This window comes from Phyllobates terribilis, unplaced genomic scaffold, assembly GCF_046119375.1.
Source record: "Phyllobates terribilis strain yellow unplaced genomic scaffold, ASM4611937v1 Scaffold_7__3_contigs__length_470593459, whole genome shotgun sequence".
Taxonomy (NCBI): Eukaryota; Metazoa; Chordata; class Amphibia; order Anura; family Dendrobatidae; genus Phyllobates; species Phyllobates terribilis.
Genome location: NW_027362767.1, coordinates 59,811,424 through 59,825,383, shown reverse-complemented (window position 1 = coordinate 59,825,383; position 13,960 = coordinate 59,811,424).

The window sequence follows — 13,960 nt, the reverse complement described above, 5'->3', positions numbered from 1 at the left end:
CTTGGAAGAGTGGTGGAGGTCGCAGTAGCTTAACAAGATGGGTTTAATGCCCCTTGAAAAGTGGTGGAGGTCGCAGTAGCTTAACAAGACGGTTTTAATGCCCCTTGGAAGAGCGGTGGAGGTCGCAGTAGCTGAAAAAGACGGTTTTAATGCCGCTTGGAAAAGTGGTGTAGATCGCAGTGTTATAAAAAGACGGTCTTAATGCCCCTTGGAAAAGTGGTGGAGGTCGCAGTAGCTTAACAAGATGGTTTTAATGCCCCTTGGAATAGTGGTGGAGGTCGCAGTAGCTTAACAAGACGGTTTTAATGCCCCTTGGAAAAGTGGTGGAGGTTGCAGTAGCTTTCCAAGACGGTTTTAATGCCCCTTGGAAGAGTGGTGGAGGTCTCAGTGGAACAAAAACACAATATCAATGCCCCCTGGAAGAGGGGTGGAGGTCGCAGTAGCTTAACAAGACGGTTTTAATGCCCCTTAAAAGAATGGTGGAGGTCGCAGTAGCTTAACAAGACCTTTTTAATGCCCCTTGGAAGAGCGGTGGAGGAAGCAGTAGCTTAACAAGACGGTTTTAATGCCCCTTGGAAGAGCGGTGGAGGTCGCAGTAGCTTAACAAGACAGTATTAATGCCCCTTGGAAAAGTGGTGGAGGTCTCAGTAGCTTAAAAATACGGTTTTAATGCCCCTTGGAAGAGTGGTGGAGGTCGCAGTAGCTTAACAAGATGGTTTTAATGCCCCTTGGAATAATGGTTGAAGTCGCTTTGTCTTAATAAGACGGTTTTAATGCCCCTTGGAAGAGTGATGGAGGTAGAAGTAGCTTAACAATACGGTTTTAATGCCGCTTGGAAATGTGGTGGAGGTCACAGTAACTTAACAAGATGGTTTTAATGCCCCTTGGAAAAGTGGTGGAGGTCGCAGTAGCTTAACAAGACGGTTTTATTGCCCCATGGAAAAGTGGTGGAGGTCGCTGTGGAATAAAAAGACAATATCAATGCCCTTTGGATGAGTGGTGGAGGTCGCAATAGCTTAACAAGACGGTTTTAATGCCCCTTGGAAGAGCTGTGGAGTTCAGTGTGTTTTAAAAAGACGGTTTTAATGCCCCTTGGAAGAGACGTGGAGGTCACAGTAGCTTAACAAAACGTTTTTTTTGCCCCTTAGACGAGCTGTGGAGGTCAGAGTGGTTTAACAAGACGGTTTTAATGCCCCTTGGAAAAGTGGTGGAGGTCGCAGTAGCTTAACAAGACGGTTTTAATGCCCCTTGGAAAAGTGGTGGAGGTCGCAGTAGCTTAACAAGACGGTTTTATTGCCCCTTTGAAGAGTGGTGGAGGTTGCAATAGCTTAACAAGATGGTTTCAATGCCCGTTGGAAGAGCTTTGGAGTGCAGAGTGGTTTAACAAGATGGTTTTAATGCCCCTTTGAAAAGTGGTGGAGGTCGCAGTAGCTTAAAAAGACGATATTAATGCCCCTTGGAAGGGTGGTGGAGGTTGCAGTGGAATAAAAAGAAAATATCATTGCCCCTTGGAAGAGTGGTTGAGATCGCAGTAGATTAACAAGATGGTTTTCATGCCCCTTGGAAGAGTGGTGGAGGTCGCAGTAGCTTAACAAGACGGTTTTAATGCCCCTTGGAAGAGCTGTGGAGGTTGCAGTAGCTTAACAAGATGGTTTTAATGCCCCTTGGAAAAGTGGTGGAGGTCGCAGTAGTTTAACAAGATGGTTTTAATGCCCCTTGGAAAAGCGGTGGAGGTCGCAGTAGCTTAACAAGACGGTTTTAATGCCCCTTGGAACAGTGGTGGAGATCGCAGTGGAATAAAAAGACAATATCAATGCCCCTTGGAGGAGTGGTGGAGGTCTCAGTAGCTTAACAAGATGGTTTTAATGCCCCTTGGAAAAGTGTTTGAGATCGCAGTAGCTTACCAAGACGGTTTTAATCCCCCTTGGAAGAGCTGTGTAGGTCGCAGTAGCTTAACAAGAAGGTTTTAATGCCCCTTGGAAAAGCGTTGAAGGTCGCAGTAGCTTATCAAGACAGTTTTAATCGCCCTTGGAAAAGTGGTGGAGGTCCCTGTAGCTTAGCAAGATGGTTTTAATCCCCCTTGGAAAAGTGGTGGAGGTCGCAGTAGCTTAACAAGATGGTTTTAATGCCTCTTGGAAAAGTGGTGGAGGTTGCAGTAGCTTACCAAGACGGTTTTAATGCCCCTTGGAAGAGTGGTGGAGGTCTCAGTGGAATAAAAAGACAATATCAATGCCCCTTGGAAGAGTGGTGGAGGTCGCAGTTGCTTAACAAGATGGTTTTAATGCCCCTTGGAAGAGTGGTGGAGGTCGTAGTAGCATAACAAGACTGTTTTAATTCCCCTTGGAAGAGTGATGGAGGTCGCAGTAGCTTAACAAGACGGTTTTAATGCCCATTGCAAGAGCGGTGTAGGTCGCAGTAGCTTAACAAGACGGTTTTAATGCCCATTGCAAGAGCCGTGGAGGTCACAGTAGCTTAACAAGACAGTTTTCATGGCCCTTACAAGAGCCATGCAGTACAGCATATTCAAAACATTATTCTCATTATTGGGGAGTGGGTCGCCCATAGTCTTTGCCTTTGCCTTCCAAGCAAAAGCTGCCAAAAATTAGGACGGAGGAACTTGCAATGCTGGCAACACAGACCATGGTCACCCTGGTGGTATAGTGGTGGTGGAGGCTGAGGATAAGGAGAAGAGCAAAAAACAGCTGAAATGTTGAATCGTGTACCCATGTGTGGGTGTGAAGCGGTGCATGGAAATACACCTCCCGAAATAACACAGTGGATTTGACTTTATGTTACTCTGCTGTCATTTGGTGGTGATGAGAAGTCTGGCCCAATCCAGCCCTTGTTCATTTTGATAAGGGTCAGCTTGTCAGCATTGTCAGTTGACAGGAGAGTGCGCTTATCAGTTATAAATCCCCCAGCGGCACTAAAAACACGCTCCGATAACATGCTAGTGGCAGGGCAGGCCAGGACCTTCAAGGCATACAGAGTGAGTTCATTCCAAGTGTCCAGCTTGGATACCCAATAATTAAAAGGCACAGAGGAATCACGGAGGACGCTGGTACAGTTGGCAAGGTACTCCTTCACCATCTTTTGAAACTTTCCACTCCTTGTGAGAGTACCCCACGCCTCAGGGCCTGTAAACTGGGCGGGTCTCAGAAAACTGTCCCAGAATGTTGACAGTGTTACCCTGCCTCTGCTGGATTGGAGTTGCGTCTCTCTCGCTTGTATGCCTTGGTTGGTCAACGAACTGTGACCTCTGCCGCTAGCGTGTTCAGATGGGAATTTTTTTAACAGTTCTGCAGCAAGGGCCTTCTGGTACTGCCCCATTTTTGTAGACCTCTCCACCTCAGGAATAAGAGAGTGAAAGTTCTCCTTGTAGCGGGGGTCTAAAAGTGTCACCAACCAGTAATGACTGTCACCCAACATTTTGACAACGCGAGGGTCACGGTTAAGGCAGCGTAACATGAAGTCAGCCATGCGTGCCAGACTGGTAACGGGCAAGACTTCCGTGTCCTCACCAAGATGATGACTGACCATGCTCTCCTCCTCGTCCTCCTCCTTCCCCTTGTCCTGAGGCCTCCCGCACTGAACCGAAGCTATGACAGTTGTACAGGTACTACCGTCTACAGCGCATGATACCAGCTCCTGTTCTTCCTCCTCCTCCTCTCCCTCATTGTCCCCCAATGCACGTTGGGATGAGATGAGGCTGGGCTGTGTGTAATCGCCCATTACGGCTTCTTGATCCATCTCATCATACTCTGGCTGCAACGCCTCCTCTTTAATTCTCTGCAGAGAGCGTTGCAAAAGACAGACAAGTGGGATGCTGACGCTAATGATGGCGTCATCGCCACTCACCATCTTGGTGGACTCCTCAAAGTTTGTCAGGATGGTACATATGTCAGACATCCAGGTCCACTCCTGAGTAGTGTTGAGCCACCCCCGTAGTGTTCGGGTTCGGTTCGGTTCGTCGAACACCGGGATGTTCGAGGAACTGTTCGTCGAACTGTTCGTCGAACACCTTAGAACACCGTCGAACACCGTTAAAACCAATGGCAGGCAAACAAAAACACATAGAAACACATAGAAAACACCTTCAAAGGTGTCCAAAAGCTGACAAACTGCTCAGAAGACACTCTCTTTAAAAAAGCCTGCCGGCAAATTCAGCAGCGGCATACACCGGTACCCGACAATTTAGACAAGAAGGAATAGAGCATCACACATAGATTAGATAGATAGAAACATGTCAGTCACACATATAAGAAGCACAGTGACAGTGTTGGTTACTGCACTTGTCATTTAGTGTAAAGGATTTATTAAAAAAAATATTAGTGTTTTCATGCACCGTCTCTTTAAAAAAGCCGGCCGGCAATTCAGCATCTGTACCCGACAATTTTTAACAGAAAGAATAGAGCTTCACACATAGATTAGATAGATAGAAACATGTCAGTCACATATATAATAAGTACAGTGATAGTGTTGCTTACTGTACTTGTCATTTAGTGTAAAGGATTTATTTAAAAAAATAATAGTGTTTTCATGCACTGTCTCTTTAAAAAAGCCGGCCGGCAATTCAGCATCTGTACCCGACAATTTATAACAGACAGAATAGAGCTTCACACATAGATTAGATAGATAGAAACATGTCAGTCACATATATATGAAGTACAGTGACAGTGTTGGTTACTGTACTTGTCATTTAGTATTAAAATAAAGGATTTATTATTAAAAAAATTGGCGTGGGGTTCCCCTTAATTTTAGGCTCTAGCGGAGGTTAAGCAGACGGCTGGGGCAGATGTTTGAAGCCTGGGAAGGGGGTAATACCCACGGAGCTTCCCAGGCTACTAATATCAGCCCCCAGCTGAATACATAGCCTTTACTAGCTATTAAAATGGGGGACCCCCCCAAAAAAATGACGTGGGGTCCCCCCTAATTTAATAGCTAGCAAAGGCTAGGCAGACAGCTGGGGGCTGATATTAATAGCCCAGGAAGGGAGCCATGAATATTGGCCCCCTCCCAGGCTAGAAACACCAGCCGTCAGCCGCCCCAGAAATGGCGCATTCATAGGATGCGCCAATTCTGGCACTTAGCCTCGCTCTTCCACGCTGCCCTGGTGCGGTGGCAGGGGGTAATAGGGTTGGGGTTGATGTCAGCTTATAATGCCAGCTGACATCAAGCCCAGGTTAGTAATGGAGAGGCGTCTATAAGACACCCCCATTACTAACCCCATAGTCAAAGTTAAAAAAAACACAAACACCCAGAATAAAGTCCTTTAATTGAAATAAAGACACAATCCTTTATTGTTCTAAATTAAACCATACTTACCATCACGCCCATTCCAGCTGAAGCCAACGATCTCCTGCAATAAAAGAAAAATAATAAAGCAACCTCATCCTTACCTTTCCATGGTTCCCAGGACAGCTTCAGCTCTGCTACATCGAGATGACAGGCTGGACCGCAGCAGAACGCTGCCATCCAGCCTCTCATCCCGCAGACACTGAGAAGCGCAGGCATGCTTGCGCTCCTCAGTGTCTGACTGTGACGGCATCCAGATGAGCCGAGTTCATGTCCAATGAACTCGGCTCACCTCATGCACGTCACTGACAGCGTGGGAAAATTCTCACGCTGAAGCGCTGATTGCAGGAGAATTTTCCCACGCTGTCAGTGACGTGCAGGAGGTGAGCTGAGTTCATTGGACATGAGCTCACCTCATGCACATCACTGACAGCGTGGGAGAATTCTCCTGCACTCAGCACTTCAGCGTGAGAATTTTCCCACGCTGTCAGTGACGTGCATGAGGTGAGCCGAGTTCATTGGACATGACCTCGGCTCATCTGGATGCCGTCACAGCGAGACAGTGAGGAGCGCAAGCATGCCTGCGCTTCTCAGTGTCTGCGGGATGACAGACTGGATGGCAGCGTTCTGCTGCGGTCCAGCCAGTCATCTCGATGAAGCAGAGCTGAAGCTGTCGTGGGAACCATGGAAAGGTAAGGATGAGGTTGGTTTATTATTTTTCTTTTATTGCAGGAGATCGTTGGCTTCAGCTGGAATGGGTGTGATGGTAAGTATGGTTTAATTTAGAACAATAAAGAATTGTGTCTTTATTTCAATTAAAGGACTTTATTCTGGGTGTTGTGTTTTTTTTAAATACTTTACTAGAAATTCATGGCGGTCATGTCTAATACTGGCGTGACCCCATGAATTTTGGGCTTGGGGCCAGCTGATAATACCAAGCTGGCCCTAACCCCTTTATTACCCAGTGAGCCACCGCACCAGGGCCCTGGATGAGTTGGGTACAGCGCCAGAAGATGGCGCTTCTATGAACGCGCCATTTTCCGGGGTGGCTGCGGACTGCAATTTGTAGCGGGGGGGGGGGGCCCAGAAAGCTTGGGCCTCCCTGCGCTGCAGATTCCAGCCCCCAGCTGCCTAGTTGTACCTGGCTGGACACAAAAATAGGGCGAAGCCCCACGTACTTTTTTTTTAATTATTTCATGAAATTCATGAAATAATTTTAAAAAAATTGACGTGGGGCTTCGCACTATATTTGTGTCCAGCCAGGTACAGCAGGCAGGAACGGGCTGCCCCCAACCACCAGCTGCCTATTTGTACCTGGCCGGACACAACAATATAGGGAAGCCCTTTTTTTCTTAATTATTTCATGAAATAATTTAAAGAAAATTGACGTGGGGCTTCGCCCTGTTTTTGTGTCCAGCCAGGTACAACTAGGCAGCTGGGGGCTGGAATCCGCAGCGCAGGGAGGCCCAAGCTTTCTGGGCCACCCCCGCTGCAAATTGCAGTCCGCAGCCACCCCGGAAAATGGCGCGTTCATAGAAGCGCCATCTTCTGGCGCTGTACCCAACTCATCCAGGGCCCTGATGCGGTGGCTCACTGGGTAATAAAGGGGTTAGGGCCAGCTTGGTATTATCAGCTGGCCCTAAGCCCGAAATTCATGGGGTCACGCCAATATTAGACATGACCACCATGAATTTCTAGTAAAGTATTTAAAAAAAACACAACACCCAGAAAAAAGTCCTTTAATTGAAATAAACACACAATTCTTTATTGTTCTAAATTAAACCATACTTACCATCACGCCCATTCCAGCTGAAGCCAACGATCTCCTGAAATAAAAGAAAAATAATAAAGCAACATCATCCTTACCTTTCCATGGTTCCCATGACAGCTTCAGCTCTGCTACATCGAGATGACAGGCTGGACCGCTGCAGAACGCTGCCATCCAGCCCGTCATCCCGCAGACACTGAGAAGCGCAGGCTTGCTTGCGCTCCACAGTGTCTCTCTGTGAGGGCATCCAGATGAGCCGAGTTAATGTCCAATGAACTCGGCTCACCTCATGCACGTCACTGACAGCGTGGGAAAATTCTCCTGCACTCAGCGCTTCAGCGTGGGAGAATTCTCACACTGAAGCGCTGAGTGCAGGAGAATTCTCCCACGCTGTCAGTGACGTGCAGGAGGTGAGCTGAGTTCATTGGACATGAGCTCACCTTATGCACGTCACTGACAGCGTGGGAGAATTCTCCTGCACTCACCGCTTCAGCTTGAGAATTTTCCCACGCTGTCAGTGACGTGCATGAGGTGAGCCGAGTTCATTGGACATGAACTCGGCTCATCTGGATGCCGTCACAGAGAGACGCTGAGCAGCGCAAGCAAGCCTGCGCTTCTCAGTGTCTGCGGGATGACAGGCTGGATGGCAGCGTTCTGCTGCGGTCCAGCCTGTCATCTCGATGTAGCAGAGCTGAAGCTGTCGTGGGAACCATGGAAAGGTAAGGATGAGGTTGCTTTATTATTTTTCTTTTATTGCAGGAGATCGTTGGCTTCAGCTGGAATGGGCGTGACGGTAAGTATGGTTTAATTTAGAACAATAAAGGATTGTGTCTTTATTTCAATTAAAGGACTTTATTCTGGGTGTTTGTGCTTTTTTTAACTTTGACTATGGGGTTAGTAATGGGGGTGTCTTATAGACGCCTCTCCATTACTAACCTGGGCTTGATGTCAGCTGGCATTATAAGCTGACATCAACCCCAACCCTATTACCCCCTGCCACCGCACCAGGGCAGCGTGGAAGAGCGAGGCTAAGTGCCAGAATTGGCGCATCCTATGAATGCGCCATTTCTGGGGCGGCTGACGGCTGGTGTTTCTAGCCTGGGAGGGGGCCAATATTCATGGCTCCCTTCCTGGGCTATTAATATCAGCCCCCAGCTGTCTGCCTAGCCTTTCCTAGCTATTAAATTAGGGGGGACCCAACGTCATTTTTTTTGGGGGGTCCCCCATTTTAATAGCTAGTAAAGGCTATGTATTCAGCTGGGGGCTGATATTAGTAGCCTGGGAAGCTCCGTGGGTATTACCCCCTTCCCAGGCTTCAAACATCTGCCCCAGCCGTCTGCTTAACCTCCGCTAGAGCCTAAAATTAAGGGGAACCCCACGCCAATTTTTTTAATAATAAATCCTTTATTTTAATACTAAATGACAAGTACAGTAACCAACACTATCACTGTACTTCATATATATGTGACTGACATGTTTCTATCTATCTAATCTATGTGTGAAGCTCTATTCTGTCTGTTATAAATTGTCGGGTACCGCTGCTGAATTGCCGGCCGGCTTTTTTAAAGAGACAGTGCATGAAAACACTATTATTTTTTTTGATAAATCCTTTACGCTAAATGACAAGTACAGTAAGCAGCACTTTCACTGTACTTCGTATATATGTGGCTGACATGTTTATATCTATCTAATCTATGTGTGAAGCTCTATTCTTTCGGTTCTAAATTGTCGGGTACAGGTGTATGCCGCTGCTGAATTGCCGGCTTTTCATGTTTCACTGTGAGCACTGTTACCATCGATTTGGGCAATCACTGTAATGCCACAACCACCATGGCTGTGGCATTACAGTGAGTGGCAGACAATCCCTGCATGATTGGTGCTCTAAATAGCACCAGACATGTAGGACACGCTTTTGGTGCACGAACAGTTATCGAACATAACCTCGAACAGCCGAATTTTTTGCAAATCGTTCGGGTTCGTCGAACAACTCGAACACCGCCCAAAACAGCTCGAATTTGAGATTGGCGAACAGTTCTAGTCGAACACCGCTCATCTCTACTCCTGAGGTCTTATGTGTGGAGTCTGACCTGAACATCGACGGCCTTGTTGCAGCTGGTACTCCACAACTGCTCTCTTCTGCTCACAAATCCTTTGCAACATGTGGAGGGTAGAGTTCCAACATGTGGGGACATCACACACCAGTCGGTGTGCCGGAAGCTGCAAACGCTGCTGCAACACAGCAAAGGCGGCGGAAGCTGTAGCCGACTTCCGAAAATGAGCTGACAGGTGGCGTACTTTGACGAGCAGATCTGGCAACTCGGGGTACGATTTAAGAAACCGCTGAACCACGAGGTTAAGCACATGAGCCAGGCATGGTATGTGTGTGATCTCGCCTCGCCTCAGAGCTGCCACCAGGTTACGGCCATTGTCACACACGACCATGCCTGGATGTAGGTTCAGCGGTCTCAGCCACAGATCTGCCTGCTCTTTCACAGCTGTCCACAACTCACTAGCAGTGTGTTTATGACCTAAGCTTATGAGTTTCAGCACAGCCTGTTGCCGCTTGGCTGAGGCAGTACTGCAGTGTTTCCAGCTTGTAACTGATGTGGTGATATCTGAGATGGAGGCTGAACATGAGGAGGAGGAGGAGGATGATGCGCAGGAGCTGTACACTGTGGGGGCAACTCTGACTGACATAGGGCCCGCAATCCTCAGTGTGGGGAGGATGTGTTCCGTCCCAAGGTCCAACTGGGTCCCGGCTTCCACTATGGTTACCCAGTGTGCCATCAGAGAGATGTACCGTCCCTGGCCACAAGCACTTGTCCACGTGTCCGTTGTCCGGTGGACTCTCCCAGTAACTGCGTTGTTGAGGGCACGGCAGATGCTTTGGGACACGTGCTTGTGTAGTGCGGTTATGGCACACCGGGCAAAACAGTGTCGGCTGGGGACCGAGTACCAAGGGATGGCCACCAGCATAAGGTTGCGGAAGGATTCCGTCTCCACCAGCCTAAAAGGCAGCATTTCCAACGCAAGCAGTCGTGAAATGTGCGAATTTAGGACTGTGGCCTGTGGGGCGTTGGCTGCAAATTTGCGCTTTCGTTCAAACCTCTGGGATATGGACAATTGAACGCTGCGGTGGGACGTGGACATGGACGTTGATGCTGTTTCTTGAGAAACTGCCATAACAAGTGAAGACTGAGAGGAGGCGGCATCTTTACATGCAGTATGGACAGAGGATTGCCTTGCACGCACAACATGGGGTTCTCTTACACGCACAACAGCGGAAGAAGCAGTGGTGACACCCATTGACACTGGTCGTGGACCCTGAGGTTCGCCCCACAAAGTCGGGTGCTTTGCTGCCATGTGCCTGATCATGCTGGTGGTGGTCAGGCTGGTAGTTTTGTCACCCCTGCTGATGCTGGCATGGCAGGTGGTACAAATGGCATTTTTGGGGTTATCAGCAGAGCCTTTAAAAAAATTCCAGACTCTGGAAGACCTACCGGTTGTACTGGCAACGTCCCTCGTGTTCGTGTTACGGGGAACTGTTGCCCGCCTTCTGTGTGCGGCCACCACACTGCTTCTTCCTGCCTGTTGGGGTACTCTGCCTTCTTCCCCCTGTGTGCTGCTGGCCTCGCTCTGCGTGTCCTCCTGCCACGTTGGGTCAGTTACTAGATCATCCACCATCTCCTCCTCTTCCACTTGCGCACCACGATCCTCCTCCTCACTTCGTGGCAATTGTGTCTCGTCATCGTCCACCTCTTGTGAAAAATTGCCAGCGTCGACTTCCTATGGCCGTGGCTGTTCAAATATTTGGGCATCGCTACATGGGATCTCCTCTTTCACCACTTCAAGTGGAGCAGGCGAGGGGCACAAATCTGGAAATGGACCAGTGAACAGCTCTTCAGAGTGTCCAAGTGTGGGATCAGTTGCTGTCTGACGACACTCGGCATGGTGGGAGGAAGGAGCATCAGGGAGAGGAGGAGTATGCGATCGAGACTCACGGCTACTAAAACTTGACCGTGTGGAAGACAGACCAGAGGTGGTGGTGCCCAGGTAACTGGAAGAATTATCTGCTTTCCAATTAATAACCTGTTCACACTGATCAGTTCGCAATACTGGTGTTGTAGTGTGCTTCCCTAGTAATTCGGTCAAGAAGTGGGAGCGAGAAGATGTGGTTGTTGGTTGTGGCACATTTTCACCTTGGCCACGGCCCCGTCCTCTACACGCACCATCACCAGAACGTCCAGTTCCACGTCCCTTGCCACGCGCCTTGCCCTTTATAAATGAAGTAAAATAGGTTACATTCGCACTATCAATGGAAAAAGGGTAATAAAAGGGATATTAGAACCGTGGAAGAGGAAAACCACAGTTCTATTTCTCCTGCCTACACCAGAATCTTTTAAACAGATATATTTGTGTCTGAACAGTCAGGGAGACACTATTACTGTTTTTTTTATGTAAAAAAGGCCAAAAGCTGCATAATAGTGAGATTTGAACCGTGGAACTGCAAAACCAAACTTCTAGTTATCTGGCCTACACCAGATTATTTTAAACAGATATATTTGTGTCTGAATAGTCAGGGAGACACTATTACTGTATTTTTTATGTAAAAAAGGCCAAAAGCTGCATAATACTGAGATTTGAACCGTGGAACTGCAAAACCAAACTTCTAGTTATCTGGCCTACACCAGAATATTTTAAACATATATATTTGTGTCTGAACAGTCAGGGAGACACTATTACTGTTTTTTTTTAATGTAAAAAAGGCCAAAAGCTGCATAATACAGAGATTTGGACCGTGGAACTGCAAAACCAAACTTCTAGTTATCTGGCCTACACCAGACTCTTTTAAACAGATATATTGGTGTCTGAACAGTCACAGACATACTCAATTTTTTTTTTTTGGTGGGGGGGGGGGGAATACCAAAAGGTTAATAAAACGCGTATTTGTACAGTCTAACTGAGGGAAAAAAAAATACAGGATTTAGATGAAAAAAAAAGGATTTTTGCCTGGCCCCTGAGACCGGGGGATAAGTCTAGCAATTTGACCAACAGGAGCACACAGGACTGTAATGCAGCGTTTGTTGGTATAACCACTGCGTCTCCTATACAGCCTGCTTGCCAGCCTGATATCTGGGATGGATATTAGTCCTGAGAAGGACTGTTTGTTTGATTTGGCAGGCTTTAGAGACCCTACACTAACTATTTCGCAGTATAAATCTCTCCCTAGCTCTGCAGCACTGACCCTACACTGTCTGATCCGGAGCGACTGTGTCCAAGATGGCGGCGCCCGGTTTTAAATACTCGAGGTGATGCTGTGCGGCCAGCCAATCACTGTAATGCCCACAAACAACATGGCTGCGGCATTACAGTGACTGGCTGGCAATCCCTGCATGTTCATTGGCTCTGTAAAGAGCGCCAAACGTGCAGGGCGGAGACCCGAGCTCCCGCCCGAGTTACCCGGAAATGCTCGGTGCTCGCCGAACATCCCGAGTAGTGAGATGCTCGGGCGAGTACCGAGCAGTGTCGAGCATGCTCGCTCAACACTAGTCCTCTCATGACGGGCACAACGACATCAGCATCTTTCCTCTGATTGCCCAGCGGCGTGTATTACAGTGCAGTGAGCCAGCATTTTTTTCTGCACCACAATACACATCAGCTGAATGTACGTCCTTAGACGCACATCCAGCTGAAATAGGAGCTGGCATCGGCAGGCCTCCTTCCCGCACCGGCCCGGTCGCGGTTACACCCTCTGTGACAGCGATTGTTACTCCCCTGGTGATCCGTCACTCCACAGAACACGTTCCACTGCCCAAAAGTCCAGTTGTGGCAGCTTTACAGCACTCCATCTGACGCTTGGCATTAAGCTAAGTGATGGAAGGCTGCATGCTAACATGTACAGTAACTAACGCACATGGTAGTATTTATTGGGCAAAGTATGGCATTAGATTAGCATGGTATGGCATTTCTATATGAGTGCATTTGGATATTATTTGGATGCTTTACCACATTGTAGCAGGGCTCATATATGGGGGAGCTATGTGTTCTTTACTAGAGATGAGCGGTGTTCGACTAGAACTGTTCGCCAATCTCAAATTCGAGCTGTTTTGGGCGGTGTTCGAGTTGTTCGACGAACCCGAACGATTTGCAAAAAATTTGGCTGTTCAAGGTTATGTTCGATAACTGTTCGTGCACCAAAAGCGTGTCCTGCATGTCTGGTGCTATTTAGAGCACCAATCATGCACTGTAATGCCACAGCCATGGTGGTTGTGGCATTACAGTGATTGCCCAAATCGATGGGAACAGTGCCAACAGTGAAACATGAAAAGCCGGCAATTCAGCAGCGGCATACACCGGTTCCCGACAATTTAGAACCGAAAGAATAGAGCTTCACACATAGATTAGATAGATAGAAACATGTCAGTCACATATATAAGAAGTACAGTGAAAGTGCTGCTTACTGTACTTGTCATTTAGCGTAAAGGATTTATCAAAAAAAATAATAGTGTTTTCATGCACCGTCTCTTTAAAAAAGCCGGCCGGCAATTCAGCAGCGGTACCCGACAATTTAGAATAGAAGGAATAGAGAATCACACATAGATTAGATAGATAGAAACATGTCAGTCACATATATATGAAGTACAGTGACAGTGTTGCTTACTGTACTTGTCATTTAGTGTAAAGGATTTATTAAAAAAAATAATAGTGTTTTCATGCACCGTCTCTTTAAGAAAGCCGGCCGGCAATTCAGCATCTGTACCCGACAATTTATAACAGACAGAATAGAGCTTCACACATAGATTAGATAGATAGAAACATGTCAGTCACATATATATGAAGTACAGTGATAGTGTTGGTTACTGTACTTGTCATTTAGTATTAAAATAAAGGATTTAT